The sequence below is a fragment of the Pleurodeles waltl genome, chromosome 7 (assembly GCF_031143425.1).
Source record: "Pleurodeles waltl isolate 20211129_DDA chromosome 7, aPleWal1.hap1.20221129, whole genome shotgun sequence".
NCBI lineage: Eukaryota > Metazoa > Chordata > Amphibia > Caudata > Salamandridae > Pleurodeles > Pleurodeles waltl.
In genome coordinates, this window is record NC_090446.1 from 1,121,780,935 (window position 1) to 1,121,797,477 (window position 16,543).

A 16,543-nucleotide genomic window follows, 5' to 3' on the forward strand; every position below is an offset into this window, starting at 1 on the left:
TTCTACAGACTGGGCCCAAGAGAAGGATATGTAGGCAAATGTTTTTGAGTTCCAGCACTTGTGTTTTGAAGGTAGATTGATGTTCCATAGCTGCAAAGTCTATGTAAAGCAAGGGCTGAATTGTGTGGTTTGTGCTTTGAAAATGTAAAAGTCAAGAACTGAATGTACAGAGTTTCACCCCAGATGGGACTTGAACCCACAATCCCTGGCTTAGGAGGCCAGTGCCTTATCCATTAGGCCACTGGGGCCACGTTGATACTGCTCTCCCCGTGCTCCAAATACAAGATCCACTCCCTATCATGTGGTCTCTACCGCAGTTTAAGTCTTTGGAATCACTTATACAATACATTCACAACAAGCAATCCATGGATAACTCCCCTCTCTTTAAAGTCCTTACAACTATTCAAATATCTAATATACCCTCACCTGGAAGAACAACACAATGCGGACGCTAAACTCTCCTAACTTCACTTCACATGTCACAACAAAATGCCCACTGCTCGAGCCAGCAGGAAACATCAAGGCAGCTCAAGGAATACAACTGCACTTGCAGTTCTAACAACATCAACCCGAACTAGCATTTCCTTCTTCTGATATACATATTTATAGAGAGATTTTTAATGATCGGTGCTTAGCAGAAAGGAGATACTTATGGCAAAAGGTTTACTTTTTGCACACTGTAGATCATTACTGGAAAGATAGACTCTATCTGCATATTTACACATCATTTTTAATATGACTCAGAAATGTCATGCCTTTTTTTGAACAAATTATTACATGGTTTGTGAGAACGTCTAATTCAGCACTACAGCTTCTGCTTTCATTCTCCATTCCTGAAAACATAATCTTCCATATGAAACAACAAAAGACTAGGAATTTTTTGTTTTTTTTGAGTGATGGCATTGAAATGTGCAGTAAGAAATAAAGTACCTTTGTCATACATAAAAAGGATAACGCAAGTCACCTCCAAGTTCATTCACCCCACAGAGGAATTCTGTCTTCACCCACTTTCCTCTATGGGATTACTAAGCTACTCCACAACTTGCAATACCTTTACAACATACGACAGGGTGTGTTTTATCCCACACATCCATTCAAACATATATCTTTTCTGCTCAGACATAAAACAAGCACATTTCTCCATTCCTATCCTAGCAGTGGAGAAAATGCTCTGCTGTGGTACTTGAACAGGTGGCGGAGTAAAGTTTGTTGGAATTGGTTATTTTATCAGCACGCTTCAGTGCTAATGTTGTTAAGAAGGAAGACCCTTAGGAAACTAGATAAACATCTCCAAAATACATCTTCTTCCACCCTAGAAAGAACTCCAACCCACAGTCCCTTTGTGAGTATTTGACTGCCTTACCCATTAGGCCAACGGGGTTGCACAGGAGTGCTGTTAACCAATAGCTACAAACACTTTCTAAAAATACGACACATATTCTACATGTTTGTCGCTCCCACTCAGGTATAAAAGAAGTTCATATCACCTTTAAAGAGTCCCCAGCTGTGGTGATTAAAGTTTGAAATGGCTGCATTTAAGGGAACTAGTTAATCCATCATGCTTCAGTCCCACTGTTCTTACGAGTGAAGGACCTGGTGTGGCAGACTCCTACGATATAATTTGGCCATCTTGTTTGTTCACAATATATGCACTCTTAAGGGAACAACAGGTAGTACTAACAAAGTATTACAATCTGCGCCAAATGTATGCTCTAGGTTTGGAAAATTAGAGTTGGGCAAGGCTAAAACGAAACGTCTGCCTTGGCCCTTAGTTGGCATGGCAAATTTTCAAAATAGAGAGAGAACAAGCATCCCAGGCAGTGTCCCAATATCTCTCTAATGTCCTTGTTGAAACCAAAGGTTGTTAAACAGGACATACAATCTAAATCAACTAAAAGCAGACAAGTAAAGCTGCCTTTCACAGGTGTCCCATCAACTTCTCAGTCTAACAACACCCCGGGTGTTTTGAAAAATCTCTTTAACTGCCATCATTGAAACAACACCCTGCCCTCCCTAAACTCAGTTTGGTTTCTAAGACTAGGGGCCCAGCGATAGTAGCATAAAATAGGGTGCACTGTCTTCCCATCTGCTGCACTTTTTTTGAGAAATACTTCTTTATCAACATAGCAGTTTCACATGGTATTTTTTTATTATTCAACAGTTTATACATTCAAGTGGTGAAATAAGTACATGTTTTTATGCTAAATGGGAGACTGCCTGCAAGTGCTATCCAAAGGAGGACATAAAAAATGTCTAGCCAGAAAGGTGGGTTGAAATCCCATTCTACAGACTGGGCCCAAGAGAAGGATATGTAGGCAAATGTTTTTGAGTTCCAGCACTTGTGTTTTGAAGGTAGATTGATGTTCCATAGCTGCAAAGTCTATGTAAAGCAAGGGCTGAATTGTGTGGTTTGTGCTTTGAAAATGTAAAAGTCAAGAACTGAATGTACAGAGTTTCACCCCAGATGGGACTTGAACCCACAATCCCTGGCTTAGGAGGCCAGTGCCTTATCCATTAGGCCACTGGGGCCACGTTGATACTGCTCTCCCCGTGCTCCAAATACAAGATCCACTCCCTATCATGTGGTCTCTACCGCAGTTTAAGTCTTTGGAATCACTTATACAATACATTCACAACAAGCAATCCATGGATAACTCCCCTCTCTTTAAAGTCCTTACAACTATTCAAATATCTAATATACCCTCACCTGGAAGAACAACACAATGCGGACGCTAAACTCTCCTAACTTCACTTCACATGTCACAACAAAATGCCCACTGCTCGAGCCAGCAGGAAACATCAAGGCAGCTCAAGGAATACAACTGCACTTGCAGTTCTAACAACATCAACCCGAACTAGCATTTCCTTCTTCTGATATACATATTTATAGAGAGATTTTTAATGATCGGTGCTTAGCAGAAAGGAGATACTTATGGCAAAAGGTTTACTTTTTGCACACTGTAGATCATTACTGGAAAGATAGACTCTATCTGCATATTTACACATCATTTTTAATATGACTCAGAAATGTCATGCCTTTTTTTGAACAAATTATTACATGGTTTGTGAGAACGTCTAATTCAGCACTACAGCTTCTGCTTTCATTCTCCATTCCTGAAAACATAATCTTCCATATGAAACAACAAAAGACTAGGAATTTTTTGTTTTTTTTGAGTGATGGCATTGAAATGTGCAGTAAGAAATAAAGTACCTTTGTCATACATAAAAAGGATAACGCAAGTCACCTCCAAGTTCATTCACCCCACAGAGGAATTCTGTCTTCACCCACTTTCCTCTATGGGATTACTAAGCTACTCCACAACTTGCAATACCTTTACAACATACGACAGGGTGTGTTTTATCCCACACATCCATTCAAACATATATCTTTTCTGCTCAGACATAAAACAAGCACATTTCTCCATTCCTATCCTAGCAGTGGAGAAAATGCTCTGCTGTGGTACTTGAACAGGTGGCGGAGTAAAGTTTGTTGGAATTGGTTATTTTATCAGCACGCTTCAGTGCTAATGTTGTTAAGAAGGAAGACGCTTAGGAAACTAGATAAAAATCTCCAAAATACATCTTCTTCCACCCCTGAAAGAACTCCAACCCACAATCTCTTTGTGAGTATTTGACTGCCTTACCCATTAGGCCAACGGGGTTGCACAGGAGTGCTGTTAACCAATAGCTACAAACACTTTCTAAAAATACGACACATATTCTACATGTTTGTCGCTCCCACTCAGGTATAAAAGAAGTTCATATCACCTTTAAAGAGTCCCCAGCTGTGGTGATTAAAGTTTGAAATGGCTGCATTTAAGGGAACTAGTTAATCCATCATGCTTCAGTCCCACTGTTCTTACGAGTGAAGGACCTGGTGTGGCAGACTCCTACGATATAATTTGGCCATCTTGTTTGTTCACAATATATGCACTCTTAAGGGAACAACAGGTAGTACTAACAAAGTATTACAATCTGCGCCAAATGTATGCTCTAGGTTTGGAAAATTATACTTGGGCAAGGCTAAAACTAAACGTCTGCCTTGGCCCATAGTTGGCATGGCAAATTTTCAAAATAGAGAGAGAACAAGCATCCCAGGCAGTGTCCCAATATCTCTCTAATGTCCTTGTTGAAACCAAAGGTTGTTAAACAGGACATACAATCTAAATCAACTAAAAGCAGACAAGTAAAGCTGCCTTTCACAGGTGTCCCATCAACTTCTCAGTCTAACAACACCCCGGGTGTTTTTGAAAAATCTCTTTAACTGCCATCATTGAAACAACACCCTGCCCTCCCTAAAGTCAGTTTGGTTTCTAAGACTAGGGGCCCAGCGATAGTAGCATAAAATAGGGTGCACTGTCTTTCCATCTGCTGCACTTTTTTTGAGAAATACTTCTTTATCAACATAGCAGTTTCACATGGTATTTTTTTATTATTCAACAGTTTATACATTCAAGTGGTGAAATAAGTACATGTTTTAATGCTAAATGGGAGACTGCCTGCGAGTGCTATCCAAAGGAGGACATAAAAAATGTCTAGCCAGAAAAGTGGGTTGAAATCCCATTCTCCAGACTGGGCCCAAGAGAAGGATATGTAGGCAAATGTTTTTGAGTTCCAGCACTTGTGTTTTGAAGGTAGATTGATGTTCCATAGCTGCAAAGTCTATGTAAAGCAAGGACTGAATTGTGTGGTTTGTGCTTTGAAAATGTAAAAGTCAAGAGCTGAATGTACAGAGTTTCACCCCAGATGGGACTTGAACCCACAATCCCTGGCTTAGGAGGCCAGTGCCTTATCCATTAGGCCACTGGGGCCACGTTGATACTGCTCTCCCCGTGCTCCAAATACAAGATCCACTCCCTATCATGCGGTCTCTACCGCAGTTTAAGTCTTTGGAATCACTTATACAATACATTCACAACAAGCAATCCATGGATAACTCCCCTCTCTTTAAAATCCTTACAACTATTCAAATATCTAATATACCCTCACCTGGAAGAACAACACAATGCGGACGCTAAACTCTCCTAACTTCACTTCACATGTCACAACAAAATGCCCACTGCTCGAGCCTGCAGGAAACATCAAGGCAGCTCAAGGAATACAACTGCACTTGCAGTTCTAACAACATCAACCCGAACTAGCATTTCCTTCTTCTGATATACATATTTATAGAGAGATTTTTAATGATCGGTGCTTAGCAGAAAGGAGATACTTATGGCAAAAGGTTTACTTTTTGCACACTGTAGATCATTACTGGAAAGATAGACTCTATCTGCATATTTACACATCATTTTTAATATGACTCAGAAATGTCATGCCTTTTTTTGAACAAATTATTACATGGTTTGTGAGAACGTCTAATTCAGCACTACAGCTTCTGCTTTCATTCTCCATGCCTGAAAACATAATCTTCCATATGAAACAACAAAAGAATAGGATTTTTTTGTTTTTTTTGAGTGATGGCATTGAAATGTGCAGTAAGAAATAAAGTACCTTTGTCATACATAAAAAAGGATAACGCAAGTCACCTCCGAGTTCATTCACCCCACAGAGGAATTCTGTCTTCACCCACTTTCCTCTATGTGATCACTAAGCTACTCCACAACTTGCAATACCTTTACAACATACGACAGGGTGTGTTTTATCCCACACATCCATTCAAACATATATCTTTTCTGCTCAGACATAAAACAAGCACATTTCTCCATTCCTATCCTAGCAGTGGAGAAAATGCTCTGCTGTGGTACTTGAACAGGTGGCGGAGTAAAGTTTGTTGGAATTGGTTATTTTATCAGCACGCTTCAGTGCTAATGTTGTTAAGAAGGAAGACCCTTAGGAAACTAGATAAACATCTCCAAAATACATCTTCTTCCACCCCAGAAAGAACTCAAACCCACAATCCCTTTGTGAGTATTTGACTGCCTTAGAATTAGGCCAACGGGGTTGCACAGGAGTGCTGTTAATCAATAGCTACAAACACTTTCTAAAAATACGACACATATTCTACATGTTTGTCGCTCCCACTCAGGTATAAAAGAAGTTCATATCACCTTTAAAGAGTCCCCAGCTGTGGTGATTAAAGTTTGAAATGGCTGCATTTAAGGGAACTAGTTAATCCATCATGCTTCAGTCCCACTGTTCTTACGAGTGAAGGACCTGGTGTGGCAGACTCCTACGATATAATTTGGCCATCTTGTTTGTTCTCAACATATGCACTCTTAAGGGAACAACAGGTAGTACTAACAAAGTATTACAATCTGCGCCAAATGTATGCTCTAGGTTTGGAAAATTAGAGTTGGGCAAGGCTAAAACTAAACGTCTGCCTTGGCCCTTAGTTGGCATGGCAAATTTTCAAAATAGAGAGAGGACAAGCATCCCAGGCAGTGTCCCAATATCTCTCTAATGTCCTTGTTGAAACCAAAGGTTGTTAAACAGGACATACAATCTACATCAACTAAAAGCAGACAAGTAAAGCTGCCTTTCACAGGTGTCCCATCAACTTCTCAGTCTAACAACACCCCGGGTGTTTTGAAAAATATATTTAACTGCCATCATTGAAACAACACCCTGCCCTCCCTAAACTCAGTTTGGTTTCTAAGACTAGGGGCCCAGCGATAGTAGCATAAAATAGGGTGCACTGTCTTCCCATCTGCTGCACTTTTTTTGAGAAATACTTCTTTATCAACATAGCAGTTTCACATGGTATTTTTAATTATTCAACAGTTTATACATTCAAGTGGTGAAATAAGTACATGTTTTAATGCTAAATGGGAGACTGCCTGCGAGTGCTATCCAAAGGAGGACATAAAAAATGTCTAGCCAGAAAGGTGGGTTGAAATCCCATTCTCCAGACTGGGCCAAGAGAAGGATATGTAGGCAAATGTTTTTGAGTTCCAGCACTTGTGTTTTGAAGGTAGATTGATGTTCCATAGCTGCAAAGTCTATGTAAAGCAAGGGCTGAATTGTGTGGTTTGTGCTTTGAAAATGTAAAAGTCAAGAGCTGAATGTACAGAGTTTCACCCCAGATGGGACTTGAACCCACAATCCCTGGCTTAGGAGGCCAGGGCCTTATCCATTAGGCCACTGGGGCCACGTTGATGCTGCTCTCCCCTGTGCTCCAAATACAAGATCCACTCCCTATCATGTGGTCTCTACCGCAGTTTAAGTCTATGGAATCACTTATACAATACATTCACAACAAGCAATCCATGGATAACTCCCCTCTCTTTAAAGTCCTTACAACTATTCAAATATCTAATATACCCTCACCTGGAAGAACAACACAATGCGGACGCTAAACTCTCCTAACTTCACTTCACATGTCACAACAAAATGCCCACTGCTCGAGCCAGCAGGAAACATCAAGGCAGCTCAAGGAATACAACTGCACTTGCAGTTCTAACAACATCAACCCGAACTAGCATTTCCTTCTTCTGATATACATATTTATAGAGAGATTTTAATAATCGGTGCTTAGCAGAAAGGAGATACTTATGGCAAAAGGTTTACTTTTTGCACACTGTAGATCATTACTGGAAAGATAGACTCTATCTGCATATTTACACATCATTTTTAATATGACTCAGAAATGTCATGCCTTTTTTGAACACATTATTACATGGTTTGTGAGAACGTCTAATTCAGCACTACAGCTACTGCTTTCATTCTCCATGCCTGAAAACATAATCTTCCATACGAAACAACAAAAGACTAGGAATTTTTAGTTTTTTTTGAGTGATGGCATTGAAATGTGCAGTAAGAAATAAAGTACCTTTGTCATACATAAAAAGGATAACGCAAGTCACCTCCGAGTTCATTCACCCCACAGAGGAATTCTGTCTTCACCCACTTTCCTCTATGTTATCACTAAGCTACTCCACAACTTGCAATACCTTTACAACATACGACAGGGTGTGTTTTATCCCACACATCCATTCAAACATATATCTTTTCTGCTCAGACATAAAACAAGCACATTTCTCCATTCCTATCCTAGCAGTGGAGAAAATGCTCTGCTGTGGTACTTGAACAGGTGGCGGAGTAAAGTTTGTTGGAATTGGTTATTTTATCAGCACGCTTCAGTGCTAATGTTGTTAAGAAGGAAGACCCTTAGGAAACTAGATAAACATCTCCAAAATACATCTTCTTCCACCCCAGAAAGAACTCAAACCCACAATCCCTTTGTGAGTATTTGACTGCCTTATAATTAGGCCAATGGGGTTGCACAGGAGTGCTGTTAACCAATAGCTACAAACACTTTCTAAAAATACAACACATATTCTACATGTTTGTCGCTCCAACTCAGGTATAAAAGAAGTTCATATCACCTTTAAAGAGTCCCCAGCTGTGGTGATTAAAGTTTGAAATGGCTGCATTTAAGGGAACTAGTTAATCCATCATGCTTCAGTCCCACTGTTCTTACGAGTGAAGGACCTGGTGTGGCAGACTCCTACGATATAATGTGGCCATCTTGTTTGTTCTCAATATATGCACTCTTAAGGAACAACAGGTAGTACTAACAAAGTATTACAATCAACACCAAATGTATGCTCTAGGTTTGGAAAATTAGAGTTGGGCCAGGCTAAAACTAAACGTCTGCCTTGGCCCTTAGTTGGCATGGCAAATTTTCAAAATAGAGAGAGGACAAGCATCTCAGGCAGTGTCCCAATATCTCTCTAATGTCCTTGTTGAAACCAAAGGTTGTTGAACAGGACATACAATCTACATCAACTAAAAGCAGACAAGTAAAGCTGCCTTTCACAGGTGTCCCATCAACTTCTCAGTCAAACAACACCCCAGGTGTTTTGAAAAATCTATTTAACTGCCATCATTGAAACACCACCCTGCCCTCCCTAAACTCAGTTTGGTTTCTAAGACTAGGGGCCCAGCGATAGTAGCATAAAATAGGGTGCACTGTCTTCCCATCTGCTTCACTTTTTTTGAGAAATACTTCTTTATCAACATAGCAGTTTCACATGGTATTTTTAATTATTCAACAGTTTATACATTCAAGTGGTGAAATAAGTACATGTTTTAATGCTAAATGGGATCTGCCTGCGAGTGCTATCCAAAGGAGGACATAAAAAATGTCTAGCCAGAAAGGTGGGTTGAAATCCCATTCTCCAGACTGGGCCCAAGAGAAGGATATGTAGGCAAATGTTTTTGAGTTCCAGCACTTGTGTTTTGAAGGTAGATTGATGTTCCATAGCTGCAAAGTCTATGTAAAGCAAGGGCTGAATTGTGTGGTTTGTGCTTTGAAAATGTAAAAATCAAGAGCTGAATGTACAGAGTTTCACGCCAGATGGTTCTTGAACCCACAATCCCTGGCTTAGGAGGCCAGTGCCTTATCCATTAGGCCACTGGGGCCACGTTGATACGGCTCTCCCCTGTCCTCCAAATACAAGATCCACTCCCTATCATGTGGTCTCTACCGCAGTTTAAGTCTATGGAATCACTTATACAATACATTCACAACAAGCAATCCATGGATAACTCCCCTCTCTTTAAAGTCCTTACAACTATTCAAATATCTAATATACCCTCACCTGGAAGAACAACACAATGCGGACGCTAAACTCTCCTAACTTCACTTCACATGTCACAACAAAATGCCCACTGCTCGAGCCAGCAGGAAACATCAAAGCAGCTCAAGGAATACAACTGCACTTGCAGTTCAAACAACATCAACCCGCACTAGTATTTCCTTCTTCTGATATACATATTTATAGAGAGATTTTTAATGATCGGTGCTTAGCAGAAAGGAGATACTTATGGCAAAAGGTTTACTTTTTGCACACTGTAGATCATTACTGGAAAGATAGACTCTATCTGCATATTTACACATCATTTTTAATATGACTCAGAAATGTCATGCCTTTTTTTGAACAAGTTATTACATGGTTTCTGAGAACGTCTAATTCAGCACTACAGCTTCTGCTTTCATTCTCCATGCCTGAAAACATAATCTTCCATATGAAACAACAAAACACTAGGATTTTTTTGTTTTTTTTGAGTGATGGCATTGAAATGTGCAGTAAGAAATAAAGTACCTTTGTCATACATAAAAAGGATAACGCAAGTCACCTCCGAGTTCATTCACCCCACAGAGGAATTCTGTCTTCACCCACTTTCCTCTATGTGATCACTAAGCTACTCCACAACTTGCAATACCTTTACAACATACGACAGGGTGTGTTTTATCCCACACATCCATTCAAACATATATCTTTTCTGCTCAGACATAAAACAAGCACATTTCTCCATTCCTATCCTAGCAGTGGAGAAAATGCTTTGCTGTGGTACTTGAACAGGTGGCGGAGTAAAATTTGTTGGAATTGGTTATTTTATCAGCACGCTTGAGTGCTAATGTTGTTAAGAAGGAAGACGCTTAGGAAACTAGATAAACATCTCCAAAATACATCTTCTTCCACCCCAGAAAGAACTCCAACCCACAATCCCTTTGTGAATATTTGACTGCCTTACCCATTAGGCCAACGGGGTTGCACAGGAGTGCTGTTAACCAATAGCTACAAACACTTTCTAAAAATACGACACATATTCTACATGTTTGTCGCTCCCACTCAGGTATAAAAGAAGTTCATATCACCTTTAAAGAGTCCCCAGCTGTGGTGATTAAAGTTTGAAATGGCTGCATTTAAGGGAACTAGTTAATCCATCATGCTTCAGTCCCACTGTTTTTACGAGTGAAGGACCTGGTGTGGCAGACTCCTACGATATAATTTGGCCATCTTGTTTGTTCACAATATATGCACTCTTAAGGGAACAACAGGTAGTACTAACAAAGTATTACAATCTGCGCCAAATGTATGCTCTAGGTTTGGAAAATTAGAGTTGGGCAAGGCTAAAACGAAACGTCTGCCTTGGCCCTTAGTTGGCATGGCAAATTTTCAAAATAGAGAGAGAACAAGCATCCCAGGCAGTGTCCCAATATCTCTCTAATGTCCTTGTTGAAAACAAAGGTTGTTAAACAGGACATACAATCTAAATCAACTAAAAGCAGACAAGTAAAGCTGCCTTTCACAGGTGTCCCATCAACTTCTCAGTCTAACAACACCCCGGGTGTTTTGAAAAATCTATTTAACTGCCATCATTGAAACAACACCCTGCCCTCCCTAAACTCAGTTTGGTTTCTAAGACTAGGGGCCCAGCGATAGTAGCATAAAATAGGGTGCACTGTCTTCCCATCTGCTGCACTTTTTTTGAGAAATACTTCTTTATCAACATAGCAGTTTCACATGGTATTTTTTTATTATTCAACAGTTTATACATTCAAGTGGTGAAATAAGTACATGTTTTAATGCTAAATGGGAGACTGCCTGCGAGAGCTATCCAAAGGAGGACATAAAAAATGTCTAGCCAGAAAGGTGGGTTGAAATCCCATTCTCCAGACTGGGCCCAAGAGAAGGATATGTAGGCAAATGTTTTTGAGTTCCAGCACTTGTGTTTTGAAGGTAGATTGATGTTCCATAGCTGCAAAGTCTATGTAAAGCAAGGGCTGAATTGTGTGGTTTGTGCTTTGAAAATGTAAAAGTCAAGAGCTGAATGTACAGAGTTTCATCCCAGATGGGACTTGAACCCACAATCCCTGGCTTAGGAGGATAGTGCCTTATCCATTAGGCCACTGGGGCCACGTTGACACTGCTATCCCCGTGCTCCAAATACAAGATCCACTCCCTATCATGTGGTCTCTACCGCAGTTTAAGTCTTTGGAATCACTTATACAATACATTCACAACATGCAATCCATGGATAACTCCCCTCTCTTTAAAGTCCTGACAACTATTCAAATATCTAATATACCCTCACCTGGAAGAACAACACAATGCGGACGCTAAACTCTCCTAACTTCACTTCACATGTCACAACAAAATGCCCACTGCTCGAGCCAGCAGGAAACATCAAGGCAGCTCAAGGAATACAACTGCACTTGCAGTTCTAACAACATCAACCCGAACTAGCATTTCCTTCTTCTGATATACATATTTATAGAGAGATTTTTAATGATCGGTGCTTAGCAGAAAGGAGATACTTATGGCAAAAGGTTTACTTTTTGCACACTGTAGATCATTACTGGAAAGATAGACTCTATCTGCATATTTACACATCATTTTTAATATGACTCAGAAATGTCATGCCTTTTTTGAACACATTATTACATGGTTTGTGAGAACGTCTAATTCAGCACTACAGCTACTGCTTTCATTCTCCATGCCTGAAAACATAATCTTCCATATGAAACAACAAAAGACTAGGAATTTTTAGTTTTTTTTGAGTGATGGCATTGAAATGTGCAGTAAGAAATAAAGTACCTTTGTCATACATAAAAAGGATAACGCAAGTCACCTCCGAGTTCATTCACCCCACAGAGGAATTCTGTCTTCACCCACTTTCCTCTATGTTATCACTAAGCTACTCCACAACTTGCAATACCTTTACAACATACGACAGGGTGTGTTTTATCCCACACATCCATTCAAACATATATCTTTTCTGCTCAGACATAAAACAAGCACATTTCTCCATTCCTATCCTAGCAGTGGAGAAAATGCTCTGCTGTGGTACTTGAACAGGTGGCGGAGTAAAGTTTGTTGGAATTGGTTATTTTATCAGCACGCTTCAGTGCTAATGTTGTTAAGAAGGAAGACCCTTAGGAAACTAGATAAACATCTCCAAAATACATCTTCTTCCACCCCAGAGAGAACTCAAACCCACAATCCCTTTGTGAGTATTTGACTGCCTTAGAATTAGGCCAACGGGGTTGCACAGGAGTGCTGTTAATCAATAGCTACACACACTTTCTAAAAATACAACACATATTCTACATGTTTGTCGCTCCCACTCAGGTATAAAAGAAGTTCATATCACCTTTAAAGAGTCCCCAGCTGTGGTGATTAAAGTTTGAAATGGCTGCATTTAAGGGAACTAGTTAATCCATCATGCTTCAGTCCCACTGTTCTTACGAGTGAATGACCTGGTGTGGCAGACTCCTACGATATAATTTGTCCATCTTGTTTGTTCTCAATATATGCACTCTTAAGGTAACAACAGGTAGTACTAACAAAGTATTACAATCTGCGCCAAATGTATGCTCTAGGTTTGGAAAATTAGAGTTGGGCAAGGCTAAAACTAAACGTCTGCCTTGGCCCTTAGTTGGCATGGCAAATTTTCAAAATAGAGAGAGGACAAGCATCCCAGGCAGTGTCCCAATATCTCTCTAATGTCCTTGTTGAAACCAAAGGTTGTTAAACAGGACATACAATCTACATCAACTAAAATCAGACAAGTAAAGCTGCCTTTCACAGGTGTCCCATCAACTTCTCAGTCTAACAACACCCCGGGTGTTTTGAAAAATCTATTTAACTGCCATCATTGAAACAACACCCTGCCCTCCCTAAACTCAGTTTGGTTTCTAAGACTAGGGGCCCAGCGATAGTAGCATAAAATAGGGTGCACTGTCTTCCCATCTGCTGCACTTTTTTTGAGAAATACTTCTTTATCAACATAGCAGTTTCACATGGTATTTTTAATTATCCAACAGTTTATACATTCAAGTGGTGAAATAAGTACATGTTTTAATGCTAAATGGGAGACTGCCTGCGAGTGCTATCCAAAGGAGGACATAAAAAATGTCTAGCCAGAAAGGTGGGTTGAAATCCCATTCTCCAGACTGGGCCCAAGAGAAGGATATGTAGGCAAATGTTTTTGAGTTCCAGCACTTGTGTTTTGAAGGTAGATTGATGTTCCATAGCTGCAAAGTCTATGTAAAGCAAGGGCTGAATATTGTGGTTTGTGCTTTGAAAATGTAAAAGTCAAGAGCTGAAGGTACAGAGTTTCACCCCAGATGGCACTTGAACCCACAATCCTTGGTTAGGAGGCCAGTGCCTTATCCATTAGGCCACTGGGGCCACATAGATATTGCTCTCCCCTGTCCTCCAAATACAAGATTCACTCCCTATCATGTGGTCTCTACCGCAGTTTAAGTCTATGGAATCACTTATACAATACATTCACAACAAGCAATCCATGGATAACTCCCCTCTCTTTAAAGTCCTTACAACTATTCAAACATCTAATATACCCTCACCTGGAAGAACAACACAATGCGGACGCTAAACTCTCCTAACTTCACTTCACATGTCACAACAAAATGCCCACTGCTCGAGCCAGCAGGAAACATCATGGCAGCTCAAGGAATACAACTGCACCTGCAGTTCTAACAACATCAACCCGATCTAGCATTTCCTTCTTCTGATATACATATTTATAGAGAGATGTTTAATGATCGGTGCTTAGCAGAAAGGAGATACTTATGGCAAAAGGTTTACTTTTTGCACACTGTAGATCATTACTGGAAAGATAGACTCTATCTGCATATTTACACATCATTTTTAATATGACTCAGAAATGTCATGCCTTTTTTTGAACAAATTATTACATGGTTTGTGAGAACGTCTAATTCAGCACTACAGCTTCTGCTTTCATTCTCCATGCCTGAAAACATAATCTTCCATATGAAACTACAAAAGACTAGGAATTTTTTGTTTTTTTTGAGTGATGGCATTGAAATGTGCAGTAAGAAATAAAGTACCTTTGTCATACATAAAAAGGATAACGCAAGTCACCTCCGAGTTCATTCACCCCACAGAGGAATTCTGTCTTCACCCACTTTCCTCTATGTGATCACTAAGCTATTCCACAACTTGCAATACCTTTACAACATACGACAGGGTGTGTTTTATCCCACACATCCATTCAAACATATATCTTTTCTGCTCAGACATAAAACAAGCACATTTCTCCATTCCTATCCTAGCAGTGGAGAAAATGCTCTGCTGTGGTACTTGAACAGGTGGCGGAGTAAAGTTTGTTGGAATTGGTTATTTTATCAGCACGCTTCAGTGCTAATGTTGTTAAGAAGGAAGACCCTTAGGAAACTAGATAAACATCTCCAAAATACATCTTCTTCCACCCCAGAAAGAACTCAAACCCACATTCCCTTTGTGAGTATTTGACTGCCTTAGAATTAGGCCAACGGGGTTGTACAGGAGTGCTGTTAACCAATAGCTACAAACACTTTCTAAAAATACAACACATATTCTACATGTTTGTCGCTCCCACTCAGGTATAAAAGAAGTTCATATCATCTTTAAAGAGTCCCCAGCTGTGGTGATTAAAGTTTGAAATGGCTGCATTTAAGGGAACTAGTTAATCCATCATGCTTCAGTCCCACTGTTCTTACGAGTGAAGGACCTGGTGTGGCAGACTCCTACGATATAATTTGGCCATCTTGTTTGTTCTCAATATATGCACTCTTAAGGGAACAACAGGTAGTACTAACAAAGTATTACAATCTGCGCCAAATATATGCTCTAGGTTTGGAAAATTAGAGTTGGGCAAGGCTAAAACTAAACGTCTGCCTTGGCCCTTAGTTGGCATGGCAAATTTTCAAAATAGAGAGAGGACAAGCATCCCAGGCAGTGTCCCAATATCTCTCTAATGTCCTTGTTGAAACCAAAGGTTGTTAAACAGGACATACAATCTACATCAACTAAAAGCAGACAAGTAAAGCTGCCTTTCACAGGTGTCCCATCAACTTCTCAGTCTAACAACACCCCGGGTGTTTTGAAGAATCTATTTAACTGCCATCATTGAAACACCACCCTGCCCTCCCTAAACTCAGTTTGGTTTCTAAGACTAGGGGCCCAGCGATAGTAGCATAAAATAGGGTGCACTGTCTTCCCATCTGCTGCACTTTTTTTGAGAAATACTTCTTTATCAACATAGCAGTTTCACATGGTATTTTAAATTATTCAACAGTTTATACATTCAAGTGGTGAAATAAGTACATGTTTTAATGCTAAATGGGAGACTGCCTGCGAGTGCTATCCAAAGGAGGACATAAAAAATGTCTAGCCAGAAAGGTGGGTTGAAATCCCATTCTCCAGACTGGGCCCAAGAGTAGGATATGTAGGCAAATGTTTTTGAGTTCCAGCACTTGTGTTTTGAAGGTAGATTGATGTTCCATAGCTGCAAAGTCTATGTAAAGCAAGGGCTGAATTGTGTGGTTTGTGCTTTGAAAATGTAAAAGTCATGAGCTGAATGTACAGAGTTTCACCCCAGATGGGACTTGAACCCACAATCCCTGGCTTAGGAGGCCAGTGCCTGATCCATTAGGCCACTGGGGCCACGTAGATACTGCTCTCCCCTGTCCTCCAAATACAAGATTCACTCCCTATCATGTGGTCTCTACCGCAGTTTAAGTCTATGGAATCACTTATACAACACATTCACAACAAGCAATCCATGGATAACTCCCCTCTCTTTAAAGTCCTTACAACTATTCAAATATCTAATATACCCTCACCTGGAAGAACAACACAATGCGGACGCTAAACTCTCCTAACTTCATAAAACAAGCACATTTCTCCATTCCTATCCTAGCAGTGTAGAAAATGCTCTGCTGTCGTACTTGAACAGGTGCCGGAGTAAAGTTTGTTGGAATTGGTTATTTTATCAGCACACT

General features: G+C 40.1%; 5 non-coding genes across 5 annotated transcripts; all 5 read right to left on the minus strand.

Annotated features, from left to right (window-relative positions):
- Positions 1–175: 175 nt before the first annotated feature.
- Positions 176–248, minus strand: TRNAR-CCU (transfer RNA arginine (anticodon CCU)). Its single transcript has one exon. It is a non-coding gene; the product is annotated as a tRNA-Arg (tRNA).
- Positions 249–2,456: 2,208 nt separating this feature from the next.
- Positions 2,457–2,529, minus strand: TRNAR-CCU (transfer RNA arginine (anticodon CCU)). Its single transcript has one exon. It is a non-coding gene; the product is annotated as a tRNA-Arg (tRNA).
- Positions 2,530–4,738: 2,209 nt separating this feature from the next.
- On the minus strand, positions 4,739–4,811 carry TRNAR-CCU (transfer RNA arginine (anticodon CCU)). Its single transcript has one exon. It is a non-coding gene; the product is annotated as a tRNA-Arg (tRNA).
- Positions 4,812–7,017: 2,206 nt separating this feature from the next.
- TRNAR-CCU (transfer RNA arginine (anticodon CCU)) lies at positions 7,018–7,090 on the minus strand. The gene has a single exon. It is a non-coding gene; the product is annotated as a tRNA-Arg (tRNA).
- A 9,042-nt stretch (positions 7,091–16,132) lies between these two features.
- On the minus strand, positions 16,133–16,205 carry TRNAR-CCU (transfer RNA arginine (anticodon CCU)). Its single transcript has one exon. It is a non-coding gene; the product is annotated as a tRNA-Arg (tRNA).
- Positions 16,206–16,543: the final 338 nt, after the last annotated feature.